General features: G+C 36.1%; 1 protein-coding gene across 3 annotated transcripts in view; it reads left to right on the forward strand.

Moving 5' to 3' along the window:
• Positions 1 to 23,561, forward strand: part of LOC105838293 (RNA-binding protein Musashi homolog Rbp6) — a 613,545-nt gene that overhangs the window by 192,687 nt on the left and 397,297 nt on the right. The window lies entirely within an intron of this gene.

Consider the following 23,561-nt stretch of genomic DNA (forward strand, 5'->3'; position numbering starts at 1 on the left):
TTTTCTTTATTTTAATAAAACTTCTTAATACAAATAATAATGAGAAATTTATTCGTATTTCAAGTGCGAACAATTGACCTTAAGAAGCTAAAATGCTAAATAACAATAATTTGCTGTACCAACGCGGTATTCCGCGCGCGGACTGTTTATGACCGGATAAATGTGCGGAGGATAAGGAGCGGTAGCAAAAGGATGACTCACATGGCCAAATCCTCGGTGTTCAGTCGACAACGTGTTCACCTGGAAAGTAAAGGAAAGCGCGCGCACGGGAGAGCGCGGTCGCTCTCGCTTAACCTGTCGGCTTAGCGCGAGAGTTTCGCAGGATAGATTGCTTTAATTTAAGTGGAGTTAGGCTAGCAGCCTGGACTCCAGCGCGCATACTATCCCTGTGAGTTAGGTTACCGACGGAGAGTCCGGCGTCCGGGCTTAATTCAACCCTCCACCCCCACCTTCCAGCCCTCTGCTTTCACGGAGTCTCTTCTTCGCCCTTCTGACAGCTTGGGCTTAGCCCCCTCCTTTGCAGATTAGTCCTAGACTCACGAGAGAGGGCACGGGCAGGGCGGGAAGGGCTGTAAAGGGGCTCGGAAAGGTGCCCGGACTATGGTGGATCATTCGATATCCACTCTCGCCGTTAAGGCAAAATCGAACCTGGCCGACTGCAATATCCGCATCCACTCGAATCCGGCCTCGCCTCCCACTCTTCTCCTTCAACCCTCTGCGAAACCGCTGGCTTTCATGCTCTCGTCTCGCTCTGCGCTAACCCTCTCGGCTTTTTTTACCCACGCTCCCTCTCCTTTCTACCCTCTCGTTCCGTTCTATTTCGACGGCGGCGGTCGTTACCGCCGCGAGCTGTGCAGACTCTCTGCGATTCGACTCTCGAAAGCTCGATTCGTCGAGTGAATTTGTACGGTACGCAGGCTCGTAACAATCAAACCGGCGGACGCTTGGAAATCGAAGTAGTATAAATCGTTTGGATTAAGCTCGATTAAGGATGTAATTTTTATGATCAAAATCATAAACGTTATACAATCATCTTACAACATATATATATATATATATATATACATATATATACAGTTTAGAAAATAATGCTTTATATAAAATATATTATTTACAGATTTACACACACCCACACACACACTTAACATTATTTATATCATTATATGACAGCATAAGAAATATGATTTAATTGATACTCTTGATTAAATATATATAACACGTACGTAATAAAAATTAGAAGCTTTAATATAGTCTTTTTTATAGTTAGATTAAAAATATTTGTCTTTTGATAGTGTTTATACAATTGGACTAACAAAGAACGGTGATACAATTATATATGTTATTTATGAATTAAATTTTACTAAAAAATTAATTGCTCTTATCACGATAGAGATACAATAGGTATAACTTAATTACTTACTTGTTAGTTTAGATCTAATTAATTTTTGTCTTATCATCACCTTGGATTACTCTGTGACAATTCAAACGGTATCAGTATCACTTCGATTTTCAACTCAAGTATTTGCGTAACGAGAGAGCCACGTAGATTTTTCAACGGTGTGGGAAACGTGTATTGAGGCTCTTCTGGTAGTTTGCGCGTATCGATTTTGCCCACGAAAATCCCGCGGGAATTAAATATTTATACAGCGAATTTGGGCATGGCGTTTCGTTGAATGTGAAACGCGAGGTCGCGCGCAACCCGGAAATAGCTGGAACGAAAAGTGCAATGAAATGTCTCGCGTTGACGTGCACGGTAATCTCGCCTCTGAAAATAGCCTCTAATCAAGAATATAAAACCAGATAGTATAAATAAAATATAATTCAATACTGTATATATAAAAAGAGGTTTTTCTAATTTTTATAATTTTACAATAAAAAATTATTGATTTCACACAATTCTGTTTTTATTTTAGTTTAAATTTATATGTTTTTTAAATAATAGCTAATGTTCTGTTATTTATTTGTAATGTTATTTATATACAGTTTAAACATGACTGTATGTTTTCTTTAAAATGCATACATGTTACGAAAAATTACAATATTAAATGGACGTTAAACGTTAAAAAATTGCATTTAGTAATTTAAACGGTAATTAAACATCTTTTTATTTGCATAAATAAATAAATTTGATAGTGAAATCGTATTTATTGTCAATCAAATTATTATTTCAAAGAAATTACACACACACACACACACACACACAGTATTTTCTCTCCCTAGCACCGTATGAAAATAAAAACAACTGTAAATAATAATATTTGTAAATAATTATTTGTGAGCGGAGCGTTTTATTATTTTATATACAATTCTGCATGATAGTATTATCAAACTAAAAAAAAAAAAAATTAATTTCAATTATAAGAATTATTTAAGTGGGTATATGATGATGAATGGTTACAAAAAATTGATTTAACAAGAAAAATTAAAGATAAAGTAAAATGCTCAACTTAAGATATTTTAGTGCTGATTCTTTTTTATCTCTTTACAATAACATTAACAAAGAATTTGTTAAAAATATTGACTTTTAAAATATTATAATAATTAACAATAAAAAGATTATAATAATTACATAATTACAAAAATCTCTCAGTAATAATTATATTAATATTTTGAAAAAATTTTTACAGATTTTATAAAATTGTTATTTACAAAATGTTGTAAGAATAAAAAAATACTTTTTTAATAAAAAATATATATATTAATAACAATTTTGATTAAAGAAAATGTTGTTTCTTTTAGTGTTATCTTGTATTCTGTGTCGCGAGCATTTTTAAACGCCCTGCATGTACACATACATGCGTATGTATATGTATATGTATATGTATATATATAGGTATATACATATGTATAAGAACAAAATTAACAAACTGAGTTACAGTCTGCCGTCGTAAATCAAACGGTATTCGCGAGCGCAAATTTGACCAAGCACTCTATGCGACATAAATGTTTCAATTCCCAGCAGGGCAAGGCTGACATTTGTCGCACGACATTTATCGGCTGACATGAACAAAATTCACAAATTACAGTTTTCGAAGTTTATGCATGGAAATAGGAAAGAGTAGAGATTTTTTCCCTGTTACTGCACCACTCTGAGCGCGGTCAAAAGAGGCAGGGACGATTCAGGAAATGAAACTGTAACTATACGATTTCCCTTCCACGTTTAACATTTTTGCCATAAAAGATCTATATCACCGTTATATTTGCGAATGCTCTCGAATTGGTCGCCATATATCGCATCAGCTTTTAGTTCAGTTATTTAAATGACAGTTGAAACGTGTAAATATGGTGAGATTAACAACAAATTCTGACAAAAAATGCACAATTTCGGAGCGTTATGTGAACTTAATGGTTGCATTTTATGAAGCTATATGTATAACCCGAATTAATATTCGATTCTATTGTAAAATGTTAGAAAGTAAGTTGTATATTGAAATATAAAACGAAGATAACATCAGCTGTTTGCTCTCATTTTATATCTTTTTCATATTTTTGTTTTCTTCTAAAATTTACTTTTTATTGTTTATTTCTCTATATCTAATTTTTTTTTTAAGTGATTTCCGACATTTTGTAGGCTTTTATAATTGAACGATATACGATGATATTATTTTGCATTTATTTTCCTGAAGACCAAATCATTCTCGCAACAGATAGAAGAGATAACATTTGGAGATATGATTCTCTCAACATAGCAACAATAATTTAATATACTTTTTGCGATTATTATGATTTGTGCCGTGACGTATCATGACAAATAACGTTTGTGTTCGACGTTTTGGCAATAATTTATTTAACAAACGAATTCGGGTCATTACGAAAATGCGTGAATTATTCACACTAGTGCTCGGAAAATGAAACGCGCAACTCCAATTCTCTTCGGTTTAATGTAATATCACGTTAACGTTTGTACATATAAAACTAACTAAAAATACTTTACATATATGTTTTTTGGTCAGTTTTGTAAAAGTCAGCTTGAAAAAACAAATATGCGTCTAATACCAAAGTGACAATAGTACATACTAGAAATTGACAAGGATCTATTTGTAATAAAAACTAATTTGCGTAATTAAAACTTTAAAATTATTTTGAATATTATTGATATTTATAAATTGTAAGATTTAAAAAAATCTATTTCTTAACACTTGTTGTTCAGCTTTTGCAAAATTTTCTTATTATTTTCTTAATTTCAATAGGTAAACAAAGTCTATTCTGAACATTCGTTTAAAATTGTAGTCGTAGAACAGTGATAAAACATTACGACTATGTCACGTCGAACTTGATCTTGTAATTTCACTAGTTTTTTCTCGATTCGCCATCATGACGGTCTTTTTCGTTCGTTAATCCGCGCCGTAATCGTCGAGAGTAACGCTCTAGATTATTGGAACGTCGCTCGTCTCTACTCCGCTTTCATCTCGACGAGGATTAAGACCTTAAAGTCTTATCTTCGTAAAACACGATGCGCTATTTCGACGGTGGCTTCGAAAATCGAACTGTCTGAGAAAAATAGCATTTATTTGATCGTACGAATAGAATTTGCCTTTAATTTAGATTTGTTTATTATTGTAGCTTGATAAAACAGTTATTTTTTAAATTGTTTTATCACTTTTTTGTTATAATTGAAAATAAGCAATTATAATTTTTATATTGATAGAACTAATGTATAAAGTTTTGTTTTCTTATAGAAGAATAGAAATAAATTATCGTATAATTGTTGCATCATATCGATATATATATATAATATGATTGATAAATATTTTTATATTATTTTTTTTTATTACACACACATTTGATCAAAAGTTTTTTAAACAATTTTTTTTAAATGTAGAATTTCAGAAATGTGAACTTATAAGTTTAAAAATTTGAAAGAGTTTAAAGAGAAAAGTTTGAAATTTATAAGTTTAGGAAGCTATAGATTTTGGACATTTGATTTGTATATTTAGAACTTGACAATTTTGAGATAAAAATTTACTATTGTTATCAAAACTTTGTAGCTGAAAGTCCTCTTCTTTAGACGAAAATCTTGATGTGTTATCGCTTGCTCTGTGGCTAGCACTGCCGACGGACATTAAAACGACATCGATGTTGATTGTCGAGCCGATGTTTTGCGAGTTCTCGCATCGCCGCGTTCTCGTTGTTCGTCCGCGGAATTGATATGGAGGGAAATGAGTCTCGTCGTTACGGTCGATTTTATCGCGCTCTTTGCGCGGAACGCCGTGGTTCGTTTCTGTCTTGAAATACGAGTCACCGTACGCTCGAGTTGTACGAGAGAAATCGGAATACGGACGACACCGCGCAATCGATACTTTCTGCACTGTGTGGTTAAGTTTAATGTGCCTCTCGTTATGTCAATTACTGTCTTTTTAAGTGAAATCGCTCGGCTTGATCCATCCTGCCATTCGATCTTATTTTTAATTCTTCTAAGATCTTTTAGGCTACATAAAATTTATTATATTTAAAATAAAATATTTTGTAATAAAAAAATTTGAGATTTGTGTGTGTGCGCTCTGTCTTTAAAATATTATTTATTCTCATTTTTTAGAGGCATTATTAAGCAATCTTAAATATGTGAGAAATATTCAGAGATAGAACATATGATTTAACATACTTATATACATATTTCATATTTAAATTCTTTAATTCACAAAAATATTTACAAATCAAATAAAAAATACTGTCTTAAAATTATATAATGTAAGTATAAATTTAAAGTAAATTATTTAAAGAAGTATATAGAATAAAATATAATAATACAATAAAATATAAATATAAAATAATTATAGTACACATGATAAGAAATAACAAATAAATCTAGAGCTAAATACCTAATGACTGCATTTTAATTTCTTTTTGTTGATGATTTATTTTGTACTTGTCTTTATTTTTTCGAGTACAATTCTTGTTGATTATGTAATATCTGCAGTTAGAGACGAGAATGCAGCTGTTCAGAAACGGAATATGATCTTTTAATCGAGACCGTTGCAAAAGCATTGAGAGCACTGCGAGTCGCAGTTGACGAGAAAGTTTGCCGTGAAATTTTTTCAATTAAAAACCGTCAGTGCGTACTGTCCACCGAGCGTTGTCGGTAGAGAATAGGGAGCGAGGGAGCACTTTTAATTACTGCGGCGTCGTAACGCATGGCCCGCTTCGGTATAAGACCCGGCTAGAAAAATTCCGACGGCAGCTGCGAACGAATCTCTCGCGACATGACGAGAGCCGGAGCAACACGGGAGAAGGAATCTGCAGAAATTAAATGGGAAAAGCATATTGCTCACAGTTGTATTTCTATGGTTGTAGTTTTTAATTAGATTAGGAAATCGCAACACGAAGATATACAGAACCTTGCTTCTCTAATTAATTTCACTTTTGAGTAATCTGTCGTTAATCGATTGTCGAATGACGCTGAAATATTTCTTGTGAATGTTCAATCACGTCGAAATTGGATCCGTTGCAATTATAATACAAATGTAAATGATAAAATCTTTATTATAATTATTAATGCACAAATTCATTCATTTAACAATGCTAAATAATATTTAATTTAATTTAATTGCATAATACTGAAAGAAAGTTATAAGAAGAGTTTGTGAAGCGATTGATTAAATTGAGAAAAAGTTAAACTAAATGAAAGAATTCAAATTTATTGAAGAATTTATAGTTAATGAAAAAGTATATTATATGTACAGAAAAAGTTAGTATTAATTCAACAATCAATCATTGTTTTATATAAGAAGAAATATAAAATATTATTTAAAATGATTTGATAATCTTAAATTTTAATAAAACATTATATTTTTATTTTAATATTATAATGGTTGTTTAAGTAGTACAATATGTAATACAATGTGTAATTGTTTTAATAATAATAATATTAAAAGATTGTAACTCTAATTGTTTGAAAATATCTATTGTTTAATCCAATGAGCAAGTCTGTTTAAGATAAATAAGTTTTTTAAAGATTTGATATTCTTGTTTATACGACAATAATTCTAGATGACTTGAGACTAATTTTTTTGTATACTTTATTAATATCGTTTTACCGGAGAAAAATTAAAATGCTAATCGTTTAAGCACCAATTTGCTCTGAGAAACGCAAAGGTATCGAGTCTTTAATGGACGCGCGTGGTGGTAGATGGTCGGAAGAGGCGGTTTCTGAAAACGTATCGCGACGCCGTTTAAAGGAGGAGGGGGCCAGAACGCGTATTTATAGCGGATGACGGAGATCGTCACGTGGGAATGGACGCGCGGCGTCCATTGACGCGATAAATGTCGCCGTCGGCCATTAACGGCGCTCGCCTTGCCTCATAATCAATGGGAGAGCCCGACGGCAACTCTCGGGCACCTCTCGGGGTCTCCCCGGGGCTCCACCCCGGGGCTTCCCCGCCTCATGTCCCTCGTTTCCCGCACTCTCCGTCAACCACCGCGCACGACAAATTAATTCTCTCCGTTTTTCTGCCTTCCAATTACCGTTACCGCTGCTACCGGATCACGTTGTCTACCCCGAAGAAGAGAGTCGAGCATTTGGGACGTTAGAGTGAATCCACTCGTCAGGCTTTTAGGAGAGTGGGAAATGGCGTCGTAATGCTTGTTCGCGACGCCGTATTTTGTTATCGGAATAATGAAAAGAGCAGAAAGTTTAGATTATATAAATGATCATATTCTGCTAATAACGGATCAATTTTAATTGATGGGGCTGATTTCACTTCGATATTTTGAAAAATATTTTAATAGGATGATTCTGCTGTATTTATTAAGTTTAAGAGAAACTAATCACAGGACAAATCCGAAATGTAGATCATTTATTAAGCAGGAAACTGCGATGAAGGAGGAAGCGATGAAAGAGGGATCTTCTCTGAGCTTTGACTCGCGTTTGACTTTAACGAGATAATAGCCGCACGATTACGCGTTTAATTCTCCACGCTTAAGATGCGCGTCGGCGATAAGACGTGACAAATATTGGCCATAACTACGCTCATAACAACCGCCCGCTGCGCCGACGCGCCGGGCTTGTGGCGAACGATGACTCCGATGAGGAGGAACCGAACACAGGTGTGAAGAAAAAAAGAGCATGCGGAGCGCAAGCACGTGCGCGCCTTCCTCCAGAAGAAAATGAGAGCGGAAACCTGTTTTGAACCTGAATCCTGTTCAGGTGTCGTCAACTCTGTACTCATATCGATCGTTTTTTAAATGTATATCCTCTTATCCATTCTCCGACATTCGCGCGATTTAGAAAATGTAACTGTTTCTATATTGTCGTAATAAAATAAATGCAAAAATAGAGTGAATATATGGAAGAGCTAAGTCACACGCTGTTATACAAAGTCGTGCAATGGTAATATCAGATAAATTTTTATGTTTTGGTATACATACGAGATGTGCTATGAATTTGATAGTACGATTTAAGTTTATGCATGAATTTTCATGTATTATTAAATTACAACAGTGTAATAGTGCGTTTTTAAAATTTCATTGTTTTTACAAATGTTTGCTTTTTCTTTTAAAATGTGGAGATAACCGAGAAAATATTAAAAATATGAATCTTGAATTAATTGAATTACTTTTTATTAGGCAGAAACTTGTTATACTTGTTATTACTTTGACAAATCTAGTCAAATGCAACATTGTTTTTTTAAGTCTTTAATTTGAATTTTATAAATGGTATTAAAAACATTGCTTAATGCTTTTAAAAGATATTTATTCTGTTTATAACACAACATTGCTTTATCTTTGTCGAGAAAGGAATAATCATGTTAGTGTAATTTTACACAATAATTAATGGTTATTAGTTGTGGGAATTTATAAAAGAAGGAAATGTAAATTAAGAGGAATAAAACTTTTAAAAGTAGGGAAACTTTAAAGTCCCGATGGTCTATAAAGAGTTAATATAATATGATGTGACAAAGCTTATATGACGTCGTAATATTATGTCCCTAGTTTAATCCGCGTAAGCGATTCGAAGTCCGGACAAAAGAGCGCGAAGGACTTTTTCCGGGTTACCCCGGGGCTAGGCAAGAAATTCAAGCCGACCGTGAACCATGTACGTGGAAATTAACAGCTTAACTTGGTTACCTAAGAAGAGCTCCAGGTAGTCCCTTGAAAGTGCCACGCGTTCGCGAGCTCGACCCGGAAATTCGCCGGAGCACGACGGCGAAACTTAACCCATTATATTTCTCCGCACCCCGCCGACCGACCTCCGCCTCCTCCTACCATATCCTCTCCGCAATATCTGCGTCATTATTTCCTCCGCGCCGTATAATCTCGTGTGACACATCCCGAGACTTTGGCTGGCCTTTCACAATTGGCTGTAGACGTAATTTTGTTTGAAGCATCGAGCAGATAATCAAAATATGTTATATCGTTTTAACCTCATTTTTACGGATAAAATATTAATGTCTTACAACAGGAAATTCTGTTCGTTTAATGTTTTACAGAATGATTGTTTTACAGAAGTTTTACGGACAGTATAATATCGTTTGCGAACTTTTTGGTTTTTACGTATTAAATAGGTTTTACATAATAATAATAATGTGTCTTCAAGTTATAACGTCAATCTAGACAAGCAAAAAAGTTTGTTGTTTGTTGTACGTCTCAATTCTTTAGTTTAATTTCGAGTTGTAGCATCGACTCATCTCGGTCCTCGCGAGACCTTATTTTTCTCGCTCCAAAAATCCTCTCTGCCGCAATCAGACTGCAATCTCTACAAAGGGGAACCGGCAACGAAGCTCGCGATAAAAATTCGCAGCAAGCGGCAATAAAGCGCATCAAGCCGCGGCAGCTAATTGCCGCGGTCGGCAATAATCGGCCGCGCGCCACCACGAGCGGCGGGCCATTATTTTTACGACGAGGATGATATTGTCCATTTATTTAGCAGAGCTTGGCGCAGCGCAGCGCATCGTGGCGCTTCGCTGCCGATACGACCGTCCGTGTTAACCCGTGGCGCGACGGTAATGGTCGTATAAATTCCACGCTATTTCCCGCAGTAACGCGACAACTCCATTCCGACGATTCCTCCCCGCGTGGTAGCTCTGATATGCGCGCAGCGCTTTCGCCGATCCATAATTTTCAGTGTGATTAATAAGAGGAAAGGAAACAGAATAATTACTAAATCTTGTTTAACCAAGCAAGGAAACGAAGAATGATAATGGCTGGAGACATTTAACTTTAAGAAGAAAGAATACAGCATTATCCAGAGAAGCGTATTTTTATAAATAATTAATCAAGGTTCTTTAAGGAAGACTGCTACAAGCTACACTGCTTGTAGCTCGTAGTATCAAAGCTTTTAGGTCGTAATATTTCACAGTACAAAAGTCGCGCTATTATTGTAGAAATTTTGATTCACTAACTTTGTGTGGTTTCTTAAGTTCTTAACGAAACATTGTTCCTTCCTTAAACTATAAACTTAGGTAACTATAGGCTGCTACGGTACCTCTAGGAGACAAATCTCTTTGAAGGAGTATTAGAGAAACCAAAGTTAACAAAGTAATATCACGTTACACAAAATCACGTTTCGCGAAATTGTGAATATATAAAATTTAAGGAAATTGATGGCTAATAAATACATGTCCTTGTGGCAATAATTAAGATCGACGTAATGAAGGCCGGTATGCCGCAAAAGAGACACGTAAGAAGCCGACAGAAATAATTACAGTGGAAGTGTATGCGTGGGTTGAGAAATTACGAGGAAACGCTTATTAACCGCGAGAAGAACTGCGCGAGCGATAGGAATGGGCAGGATTCAAGATTTACATTCAAGATACAGGATTTAATTGTTTTTATTAATGAATTGACTATATATATAAAAAAATGATGCTTACATATTTACGTACATGCATTTATTATATTCGGTTGATAGTAACATTCTGGTCGACGTATGAAATAAATTTCGTAAAGTGTATAAGTGGTACAGACTTGGAAAATCTTTCTTAAATTTTATTCTCTTATTCTAAATACATACACATTTAATAACAATTTATGAAAATATATAAAATATTTTTTTGTCAAATTTTTTCTGATTTTGAAAAAATAAAAGTTTAGAAATAAACACTTTTGATTCCTTTTTTACGTTATAAAAATTTCAACTTGTTTAAATCTCATCTTAACCGTTATGAGCCACTCTATTAATTAAAATGAAGACAATTAGGGTCTCTCAAAATACTTCTGGCACCGGTTAGACGATGTCGAAATTTAGATCTGGCGTTCAGCGTGTTAATTACTCACAGCTATTTTATCGTAGCCCCTGGCTCTCATCGGCGAAAGAGACTAGGAGAGACCGCCATCATATTCATCAGAATCGTAAATTTGCTACACGAATGGTTTAATGCAATAAGCTACGTAAGATGGTATTTATACGTGTGCAAAATATCTTTTTTTTTGCTAATCTGTAGATAAATTTTATTATATCTTTCGAGAGATGTAGTAAATAACGTATATATATTTACATTATTGTCTTTATACAGTTTGTTACTCTTTGCTCAGGTAAATATTATTTTATAAATGCAGATTATTTTTTTTACCAGCGACTCATAATTAATGACATATTTTTATAATTAAGTTGTGATTACAACTCACTGTAAAATTTTTATGCAAACCGGATTAAAAACTGAGAAATTAAATTTTATATATACTTGTATTTCTTTAAATACAGAAAAATACAGGAAGGAGTAACATGCACGTTTACACGTTAATTTTAGTTTCCAGTAGCAAGGTTAAAGCTCTTGAACGCTACCGTAATTCGAGCTTTTTCTATCGTGTTTCTTTTTAAGAGGCGCCTTCGCAAATTTTTTTAATGGATCCCGTTTCCTCGCTTACGCGAAGCTCGTAGAGATATAGCCGGAGTGCATTCAGCGGCGCTTAATAACGGGCGAGCTTTGCACGCGCGGACGAAGCACGTGAGGGTGAACATTTCGAAAAATATGGATGAGGCGCGCTTCGACTCACCATGCACGGGCACTGTTTAAACAGTGGCCGACGCTATTTGCATGTAATTACCACGTCGACGATTTAACATTAGCAACGCTGCATTTATACAGCGCCGTTGCGCCGTCCGTCACGCTCCGCTCGCGTCTCGCTTCGTCGCGGACTTATGCATCCTGGACTATTTGAAATGTCTATCATGTCAAAAGTCTACTGCAGACATTGACTAAATTTGCAATAATGTACATTATCAAGAGTAAATTGGAGGAACAATAAATCGAAATTCAGTTTATGTATTAAAATTAATATTTGTTGGAGAATTTGATAAATGCTGGATATTTTTAGAAGATACAAGTGTATACAATTATTTATTTGAAGACTGTAGTTTTACATATTCACTATATATTCAATTTATCCTGATCTGTTTCCTAAACACTTCTTTTTTTAAACTCTTTTACTTTTACATTGTGTTTGATCTTTTAATATCCGTATGAATGTTGTTGCTTCAACTAAATTTATCAATTATTAAAGTAAATTCAATGTTCAGAAACTTGGTGAACGTAACATTACCACTTTTATGAACTATATATTCTTTTCGTCCGGTATTTAGCTTTAGGCTCTAGACTACTCTAGAGCTCTTCACGCAATTAACGCCGCGTTGATTTTCCGGCGTGATAAGCCCGCTTGAAATTCCCGTCTCTCGCTGGCGCAAGTTCTCGCCGATCGGCGAGTGGTGCGGGGCGAAGCGTCTCGATAAACTCGCCTCGTTATTGATTTATTTGGGTGCTTAATATGTATTACCGGCGTTATTCCGGGGTCGACTCGCGTGATGCGGCGCGGCGCGGTAATTCCCGTTCCGGCAAGGAGTTACGATCTCGGGCTCGTCGTTATAAGCGAGCTCGCAGTTGGACTGCAGTTGGCCGCCACTGCAATTCCGACCGATCAATTTTACCGAGGAACCGCGCTCGATTTTCTCTTTTCCCGTCGACACGAACTCGCGTCAAGAAGTCTTTTGGACACGATCGTCGCCCGCCGCTAATTTTAAGCAGCTCGTACAATTGGTCGAACCGCGAATCCGCTCATTGACCGGTGCAGCTGTTATGAGAATCTCAATGAGACGAGCGACGCCGGCAGGTGTGACCCTTTCATTCTCCTATCCCGTCCCTTCTTTCTCCATTCTCTATGTACTTTGTCTATTTTTCGCTGTTGATCCGCGGCAAGCTCGTAACTTCGTTCGAACCGTCGTATTTATAACTCGGGGGAATGATGTACGGGGGGCATCGGCGACCGTCCCGAGAAGCCACCGAGGTCAACGACGACCTCGTGGATGGATGAACGACCGACGGCGAGAGAAATCACTGTCTGGATACTGGACACTACCATGAATCTTGGGAGAGCGTCGAAACTTTCGTTTGTTTTGAATACCCTTTTATTTGTTTTTTATTACATTATGGCTGTGCTTCAAAATTGCTTTTAGTACTGAAAATCTACAGTTTCCGTTACGTACACTATAGATTTTCAGTACTGACAGCAATTTTGAAACACAGCCTATGTATGAAATTTTTATATAAGATGGCGTGTTCTCTCTCTCTCTCTCTCTCTCTCTCTCTCTCTCTCTCTTTTTTTAAGAAAACACGAAATCTACGAAGATATACGCAATCTCAAATATGATTGAAGAGTAAGATTGAAATGTGAGAAATCAGATGAAACACAGGAAATAAGATACAATTTAATGTTTTATTCTATTAATATTTTTTTACTCTCACTATTTTCTTTTCAAGTGGTTTATTCAATTATCGCCCGCACGAGCAAACGTACAGGCCAGCCAATACAGTAGGCAATACATGTGAACGCGCAATGAGAACGCGAAGCGATATCACTATCAGTCCGATCTCTATATTTATCGCTGTTCAGCGACATTCTTTAACGATGTGGCCGCTGCGCCGCGGCGCGAAATAGCTCAGGCTTCGAACGTACACCGTCGCGATTTCCATTCGGATCGCGCAGATGGTACCGCCGAATTTCCGGCGAATTACACGCCGTAGATCTGCCGCGGTCGACACTGTCTACAAGCTCGTCCGAAATTGGCAATACGTTTCACCCCCCTCATCCGATTGAGTACTTTTCGGCGGACACTTCCGCGCGAGTGCTCGACCCGTTCTCGGTCTGGAGAGCTGCTTCTCCGATATTTTCGCAGATCGAAGTTTCCGCAGGAGCCATGTGTGCGGAAGGCAGATATGATATTACGGGAATTTAATTAGCCCGAACTCGGCGAGTCTGCGATATCGTTCGCGGAGCGATCGGTGCCCGAGGAGCGATTGTTCGAGGATTAGCGCGAGCTCCCCTGCCATTAATTGAAATTCATTGTTATTCTCCGAACTGGCTCTGGATAATGGTATTTTTCAAGATTAAGAAAGTGCTCTTGAAAGGGAAGGAAAGAGAAAGATTCTTGTCTTCTCAAGATTTCTACTGTGAAAAGATAAAAAAGTTAAATTGCAAAATTATAAGAATTCGAAAACTATGAAATAATAACGTTAACTTTTATTAAAGAACTCTAAATATGAGTCTTGTTGCAATTGCAATGTTTTGAATAGATCCTAATATTATTTCAATATGTATGTGATATTGTATAATATCAAAGCTATTAATGTCATCTACATATTAATAAATTTAGGATCGATTCAAAATATTGTAGTTGCAATACATCTAATTCTCTAAATAAGTTTAACTTTATTAATATGTATGTGACACAGTTTTGCTATTTAAATGCAGTTTGATTATTAAACTGAATCCATTTACAAATAATATTGCAAATGTCACACGAATTTTGTGTTTTTGTCACATTAATAGTGAATTTGATCGTGAATTGATTAAAAATTCTTCTAATTACTCTAATTCGTTAAAGAAAAAAGATAAATCTGATAGAAATAAAAAATTAAAAGATTATTTATAGCTAATCGTTGCATTTTAATTGGAAGATTGTTTTATGGTTAAAATTCGATTGAACCACGTCGGTAGTTGATTAAGTAAAGATTGCAAAGCACTCTTTGTGCACTACTTTTGAATACTATTTGTATTTAATTATTCCGAAAACCGTATTTTAAGCGAGATAGGAGAGTGCAAAACGTGATAAACCGAGTTCCATCTCCTTCTCTTTGTCGCTCCTAGAATACTCACAGCGAAGGCTATCAATAAATCAAGCTGGAATTCACGTATTAAGTGAAACCGAGTTCAAGCGTTGCAGCAGGTTCACTACAATTAAGTCGCGCACTTATCAGAGTGCTAAGTTAGAGTGCTCGTCTAACTAGAAGATCGCTGAGGAAGGGAATGGAATGAGCGAATAAGAAGAACAAGCGCAAAGATGCGTCGAGGAGTAAGGAATTATTTTTACTAATGTATTCGTGACATGGAATTTTGCCAAATGCGCCATCAGAATTTTCTATGTTTGTCTTAATACGTCGTAAGTTTATTTATTGAAATTCAAACTTTAATTAATCTTCATTTTATCGATTATTAATTTGAATCTCCGTTGCAAAGAAATGTAATGCAAGAGATGTAAGTGAAAAGCACAGCGCTCAATCCGTTTTCATTAAAATTTATCAGAATAATTTTAATTTGATTAAAAGAAACCAATTAAAATAAAAGAGTTTTGTTTCTTGAAAATATATAAAAAAGAGAGAAACTTTTATTTTAGAGCATTGTTTTTTTAAGAACTTATTCAATTTCTGGTTCTTATCATTGTAAATACAGTATAACAATAGTTTCGAAAGTTTACATCTTCGTATTTGAAGTCAATGGAGAAAAGACGATTGCGCGCTGACAGGTGTAATCCGTCTACTGGCATTACCCGGAAGTAAGGAATGACGATCCAGAATAACTCCAGGCAACGTTTCGGTGCACGTTCATCGTCAGAAACCTTATCGCGATTCGGGTAGCAACGACGTGACGATTGGTCCGGAGCCAAGAACGACGACCTCTCGCTGAAGAATATATCCAAATGGAAACTAGGAAAACCTAATGTGCGGACATACCGAAAATTAATACTCGAAACATTTCACCAGATTCTCCATGGATTATTTACTTTTGCTATTTGCGTTCTGTCTTTCTCTTTCGCAAAATGTGCCATTACTATATGCTATAACGTGACTGAATTCTGTATATTTACATTTTAAGTTGATGGAACGTCAAGATTGTACTTGTAATTTCAAATAATTCGTGGAATATTACGTATCTTCAATAATTTTAGATACTTTATTTTTAACAAATAACTATGCTTGTAACAGAGTTTACAATGAACTGCAAAATAAAAGAAAATTTGACGAGTACAAGTTTAAAATATAAGAAATTATAAAGATTTGAGAAATAAAAAAAATTGAAATGAGATAATGGAAAAATATAACAAACAGCATGTAAGGAACAAAAATTGGCAACATTTTTTGAATACTAAAATATTTAAATAAATAGTAAATAATTTTAGAAAATTCTTACAATAGACAAGTTTTGTTACTTTATTACTATTTTTACATTTATCTGATAGACGAAAGTGATAAGCATATTCTTGGATAGAATATTTCTATATAAGAGTTATGTTTTTAAAAGAATTATATTTTGACAAGAAATAATTTGCAAAATTATTACATAAAGATATATTTTGCGCAAAATAAACAATGATAGTTTATTTCTAAATCTAATTTGAGGATTATGAAGTCATATGTTGCGGGAAATAAACTTGCGAGGCTCGCATTTTTTAAGAGCGACGTTGCATTTCTTCGATAGTAAGTTAATGGAACTGGCATGAATGGGAATAGCTGTTGAGCGAAGTTAAGCGAAGGAGGCAGAGAACGGCTCTTACCGTCCCGACAGGTCTAACGCCATTAACGCCCGAGCAGCGAATTATGCCGGATTTGCGCCGCTATCGTAAGATTTCTCGAAAGTATCTCTAGTCCGCTTGACTTTGGCGTGCAGCGTAGCTCGCGTTTAACGTTAATGGAACCCGAACGCCCATTTAAAATACATTTATCAGCTGGCGGAGGACGGCAGAGCGATGAAGCTTCGTGAACTCACGAATATCCGCGAATATATACAGTTCTGAGTCTATCATTTACGTATTTTATTAATTATTATTCACTTATTGCTAAACGCGAATATAAATTATGAAGAAAGTGTGCGATATTTACGGCGTGAAAGATCGGATGAAAACGATAGTGACGTTTACAGCAAGCTATAAATAATAATGATTCTAAGTTTAGATTAATTATTTTTGCTGTAATGAAGGTATTTACGATACTCTCATTAGCCACTTCCCCTTCAAGATGACCATGTTACCAATCCCTCATGCGAAGAACAAATTTAACTCAACATTGCTGTCAGTTTCGATAATATCGTTGGAAGTCATCCAAATTTCAACGCGCCGAGTTCCGCTCTCAAATTATTTTGGTTGACGGAAACGTCACAGAGTCTTTGTGCTTTGAACTTCGTTTTAAGTTTTGAAAGGCGGAAATGGATTACACGGAAACTAAGATATGAAGAGACATTTTTGACCCTTCGTATCTCTTTCGAAGTATGATATTACTTCCAAACTAGGCAACTAGGGCATTCGCTCTTCTTCTCTGAAACAGTGCGAGAAAATTTCTGAGGAAGAATATTTAATTGGTGAAAGAAGTAAAAATTATTAGCGGTAAATTGAATTAAAAATTTTACAATGTATGAATCAAAATGTAAATTCCGTGTTAAACTTTCAAGAGATTTATTAACGGAGAAGTAAGTCTGCAAAGTGGATGTTTCTTTGTTATACGGATAATAATCTTCTTATATCTCTTCTTATGTGTTTAATAATAAAAAGTGATTATATATATTAAAAAAAAATTTTATTATTATGTTAATATTACTACTATCGATAAGAAAATAAATTTTCTATTTTGAGTAAAATATATGAAAGTGTCTATACAGAATAAGTTTTTACTTGTATGGAATTTTTATACCGTCTTTGAATACAAAGATAACGTGATAATAACGTCTTTATTGGTCGTTTGATCCAGCGCGATGGAAAAGTATCTCGAATGCTTCTACTGTGCAAATAGAGAAGACAAAACGATTGGAGGGAAGGAAAATGCTAAGCTGCTGGTCCCGTTTGGACCACTATGGGAAGGTCAAAGAGCAATTCTGGTCACGTATCTCCGCGGGATTAGGTTCCGCTCTTGCGAAATGGCCAACCGCGTTTTGTCCCGCTCCAGAATTTACACCATGCGATTCTTTCGCTGCGACGATACCGAAATCCAAAGTTACTTCTCGCTCTTTTCTCTGACATTCATTGCGCCCGCAATTGTTTTAAAAGCGGATCTCAGTAATGGAAACGATTGTCGTGGTTTAGGAACGAATTCAGAGTCGGAGAAACGATTAAATAGGTGATATGCATTACTAGGGCGAGATAGTAATTTTATATTACATTTTATTGCATATATCGCTGTGTGCATAATTGTATTGTGTCGTATTGTATTTGTTCCATATATTGTAACGTATTTGTAATTTTATCAAATTTTTAGTCTTTGATGGAAATCGTTTTACTTTAAGTAATTTAAATGTTTACGCCCGAGTAAACTTAAGACTTTTAAGACTTTTGAAGAATTTGGGAGTACGTTTTCGCGGAAGTTTTTTTGTATATATTTTGTAGGGGGACAAATGTACAAAACTATCCATCTTGTATCGCACAAAGGCAAAAGCTTGGCAAAAAAGTGTACTTTGTTTCCCAGCCGTCGCTTTTGATCTTTACGTTATTAAAAAAGGGGAAACTTCCTAAAACTATCTTAATTATCATCTAACTGAACGTACTTTTTGCAAAAAAAGACAGCAGGTTCTCATTCTAATTTGTGATTAAATGTTTAAATTACAAGACTTTAGCTCATCTCAAAGTCAATTTTATTCTTATTGATCTAACACCATTAGGTTATGTAATCGATGTCTTTTCTTGTGTTTATTACATAATAGAATAATCATTTATTCGTTCTTATTTCATTATCTTATTAATGTATTTTATATTATATTACAATTTTATCTGTTCTTCGAAAAAATAGACTCGAGGTTTTTACTTTGATTGATGGAATAATAGAGTGAACGTTTGCGAAATACTGACTTTCGCGATTTATCAGTTGCTGCGGCAAGCTGCAATCCGGCAGTGAATTGCAGCCTAGCGCAAACATAAAGGGTCGCCCTTTAGTTTCAGCGACCCCTCGAGTCTCGAAGGACTCGTTTCCACCGCCCTAGCAAGGAACTTACGACCCTCGTCGAAGGAACTTATTAAATTTCGTAGGGCGGTTTTATTCCGCTTCCCGAACGCGGCTCCGATCCACCCGTTGAGATAGCGACGGGATCTATGCGAGGAGTTTTTAAGTGACCGCGAGATTAAAACGTCCACCGCGCGCGAGCGCTGCATATTTCCGCGAGATCTCACGACGGCGGCGACGTAATTAAAAGGTATTCCGGGGACTATACTTCGCCGTCCCTTTATCTCGCTGCCACGGTGTGAACGAACAATGGCCGTGACTTTGTCATACCGCAGTTTCCGCGAGAATCTTCCTGAGAAAATAGATTCATTTGTTTACCGTAAAATAGTGTAGAATTTTATAGGTAACACTATAGAGAGAACGAGATATTGTGCTTCGTAACGCGATGTAATATTATGTTTTAAGATAATCTTGAATTTAAAAAAAGACTTCAATTTATTATGCGTAATATTTGAAATGTTTTATCCAAACGCGTTACACATTAAAATTTATTTTATTATATATATATTAGTTTATTTACTATTATATAAATGCAAATATTTCTCTCTCGTGCTCTATAAGATTTTTATTATTAATAATTTTACACAATGATTGCATGTGTATATATATGTAAAATTGTATTTATTTATTATAAATATTAATTTTACATCATATAAATTATATAAATATAAATATATATATATATATATAAATGTTAATTTTTTGTTATTAACGTTGCAATTTCTGTTTCAGGTAAGCAAGAAAAACAAAATTTTGAGATGCATCCACGTAATTTATACACGTAAGTCTAAATATATACAGAATATTTTTTTAGTTAAAATAATTACTGTTGATCGGACATTTTAAAATAAATATAATGACAATGATAGAGTTGCGACAAGGACAAGCGACTCTCCGTAGATCGCGTAATCGCATATTTAAGACCGAAAGGTTGCCTCAGCAAGATGGCGTCTAACGCTTTATAAACATCGTAGCGAGGCGTGACGCGAAATAATTAATTCACCAAAGCGAGCCGGCAGCGCCGAGCAAGTTTGCCAAGCTGGAGAACCTGGTCCCTGAATCGTCGATCACCCCTAGTCTCGCGAACGGCTAATTAGGTATTATAATGGCACTGAATCGGCACTGAGTCGTGGTTTTGAATAATTTCCAAGGAATAAATCGAAGCCGGAAGTTTACAAACGTTTCAAGTGTCAAACTAAGGAACTTTGCTCGCAGCGGCCAGCAAAATGCCGTTATCGCCAATCAAAGTATCATATTCATGGTAGTTTGCCACCCTAATTTGCTTGTTACCAAGTGTTAGAGTAATTAAATCCGTCTGTTAAAGCAATAGAAATTTCTGTAATAGAGAAATAAAGAATTGAATCTATATGAATTCATATTTTACATACATCTAATTAATCTAATATATTCCATTCTATTTAAATTATATATTTTTTTAGATTTTTTTTCACGATCTGTATTTTGTAAAACGTTTGGCTTATTTTTACAAATATTTTATTTAATATTTTATTGAATCTGTTTTTCATATATCTTCTAGACCACTTATTACCTGCATTTCATAGTCTTACATTTTCCAAAGCCTCAAGTTCATGGATTCTATCTTTTACAAATTTTAGATTTCATAGAGCCTATATCTCATGGGCTCTATGCCTCACAAACTCTACATTTAGACTTTATGTTTCACAAATTCGAGCTCTTATAGGATCTACGTATCTCACAAATTTCAAGTTTTATTGGTTCTACATTCAGCTTTTCCCCAATGCCCGCAAATTCGCACTCTATTCTTTTTTATCTCTCTGCAAAGAATGAAATATCTGAGTCGTTTATATTCTTAACTAATTGCTTTCTTTCGCGGCTTGAAAAATCCCTCGATCGTTTCTCGATTCGTACCCCGGAGAACTCGCGAATTTTCTCTCGGCACGCGAATTTTCTGTATGCATCGTCTTCGCGGCGGCGTGGGAGAGAAGGAAGGAAAGGCCGAAGGAAGTCAATACCTTTCCTTTCGGCGCGGTCGGCGAGGGAGATGGGGGAGGTAGATTTATAAGAAGGAACTCAGGTCGAAATCTCATGCAAATCAATGCAGGCCGACGGGGATGTGGAGCGGCGAAGCGAAGAGAAGGGGGTGTTGTCGATCGTTCTTCGTAGATACACGTAGATACGCTGCGCAGCGTGAAGAACGGGGAAGAGAGAGAGAGAGAGAGAGAGAGAGAGAGAGAGAGAGAGAGAGAGAGAGAGAGAGAGAGAGAGAGAGAGAGAGAGAGAGCCCGAGTTAGGAGGCGGAGAGGGTTGGAACGTAGGTGTGTGACTGTATTATATATCCCCTATCGCTGGTTTATGCAGCCATAAATAGCGTTTATACGCTCGGTAAAGTATTCCCGAAGCAGCGGCGGGCCCCGGCCTTCCGCCTATCCGCTATCTATTCTATTATGCCCCGACATAGTACCTAACTACATCTACCCCGACGCCACCGAGCGCGGCTCCGTGCTTCTCACACATATCCGCCATTCCCATTCCTTTTTCCGCCGCACCCTCCGCGAACTCTGCCGCCTCGCGAATTTCGTCTTTCGAATTCTCGTGTCGCGGGAATCCCGCTCGATATATCCGCCCGATCCACCATCGGGAGGTTGCGTGCCCACCCCTCTTCCGAGGTTATCGCTATATTTGGAGATAGACGCCGCTCTTATCCGGCCGTGACTTCGACTCGCGACTCGCGGCGATTTGTCAGCGGGATTCGTGGACGTTCCTCGAAATTCACAAAATTCTGGCTGGCGTTGCGTTCGAGAATACAGAGTATACAGATGATTATTATCATAACTATAACTCTTATTCCCACTCTAATATTTTTTTATTATTGAAAATTTTCCAAGATTAGACACAACGATTGTACACCATATGGTTTTTCATTTATCTTACAAGCATAATTTAAGTAATCTTTCTCATTATATCACGTGTAACTTTTTTTCCCTTAGTCGTTTTTTTATGATTTGTGAGATTTGAAAGTAATGTGACTATATATAAAACAAAATTGTCATAATTAATCTATAAATCATTTTGATCAAATTTGATTCAAGTTTTTACTACAACTTACTCATATAATTACTTTTTGTATAGAGAGTTATAAGCGTAGCGTCCTGATTAAAGTCTTAAAGAGGCTACCGGGTGAAGAAGGCGGGAGCGATAGGTGAAGGAAGTGGGATTGCTGTGAGACACGCGGCTTGGCGTGTGCTTAGAGCTGAAGCCAGGTTGCGTTAACTCCCGAGTACACCAGGTTGGGTTTATTGGGCCCTGAATACTCAACCTACCTCGCACCCTTCGCAGCTGGTGCACTGGATGTGTAACGTATTCGATCTAATGCATTCTCGCAATAAACTTTATTACCGTGTTGCTTGCGTGGCTGTGCTGTTCCTATGCACCGCGAGCTTCAACAACACCGATGTTTGCGTCGATCCGGTGTGGGTGGGCGCTACCTTAGTCTTGGCCGGAACTTCCAAGCCGATACTATCACGGATGTTGCGAGCCAATGGAAACGGCCCTTCGTGGTAGTCCTCTCTTATCGTTTCCACTGAGAACGCGTCAGCTCAGATTCGCCTTTAAACGACGGTGGTCGATGCTAATCACAATGAATTTATACCCTTTATATATATGAAACTTTTATGTGAATATATCAAATATACAAAGATTATATAATAATATAAATAATAAAATTTACGATGAATTTAATCAGGAACGAGTTGTATATAATGAAATGAAATCTAATTACTATCATTGTCTTCTTAGGAATATTACAAATTTAAATTACTAGAAAATTTAATAATATAACTGATTGGATCTTCAATTATAAAACTATTTATATATAAATTATCTTGAATCGTGTACAATTATAGAATGGGTAAAAAATTCAATATGTTTATACATAAAAAGAATGTAATATTATTTCAAACTTATTTCTGGATATTACATTTCATAAAATGTTAATATTATGCTGCTTAGTGATAACTATTACAACGTAAGCGACATGTAAGGTAGCATGTTGTATCGTGCTTAGCATCCATGTCGAGGACCATAGTGCCATGATGGAACGTCGAATTCGAATTTTGCAGCGAACAAGCTTCTCGCGACACGCGAAAGTTTTGCAAGGTAAACTTAGCCCCATGCAAGCTGCACAGTTAGCGAATCAACTAGGTGGCAGGGAGGCTGTCTGGTTGGCTGCACGGCTGGTTTGTTGGTTGGTTGGTTGGGTGGACTTGTTGTTCTAACTTCGCTCCCTTCGGCAATCTCTCTTCTCTTATCTCAATCTCTCTCTCTCTCTCTCTCTTTCTCTCATATTCTCTACCTGATTTCGCTTTACTCTATTTCTTCTTCGGGTTTTTTCTT

The sequence above is a fragment of the Monomorium pharaonis genome, chromosome 3, assembly GCF_013373865.1.
Source record: "Monomorium pharaonis isolate MP-MQ-018 chromosome 3, ASM1337386v2, whole genome shotgun sequence".
Taxonomy (NCBI): domain Eukaryota; kingdom Metazoa; phylum Arthropoda; class Insecta; order Hymenoptera; family Formicidae; genus Monomorium; species Monomorium pharaonis.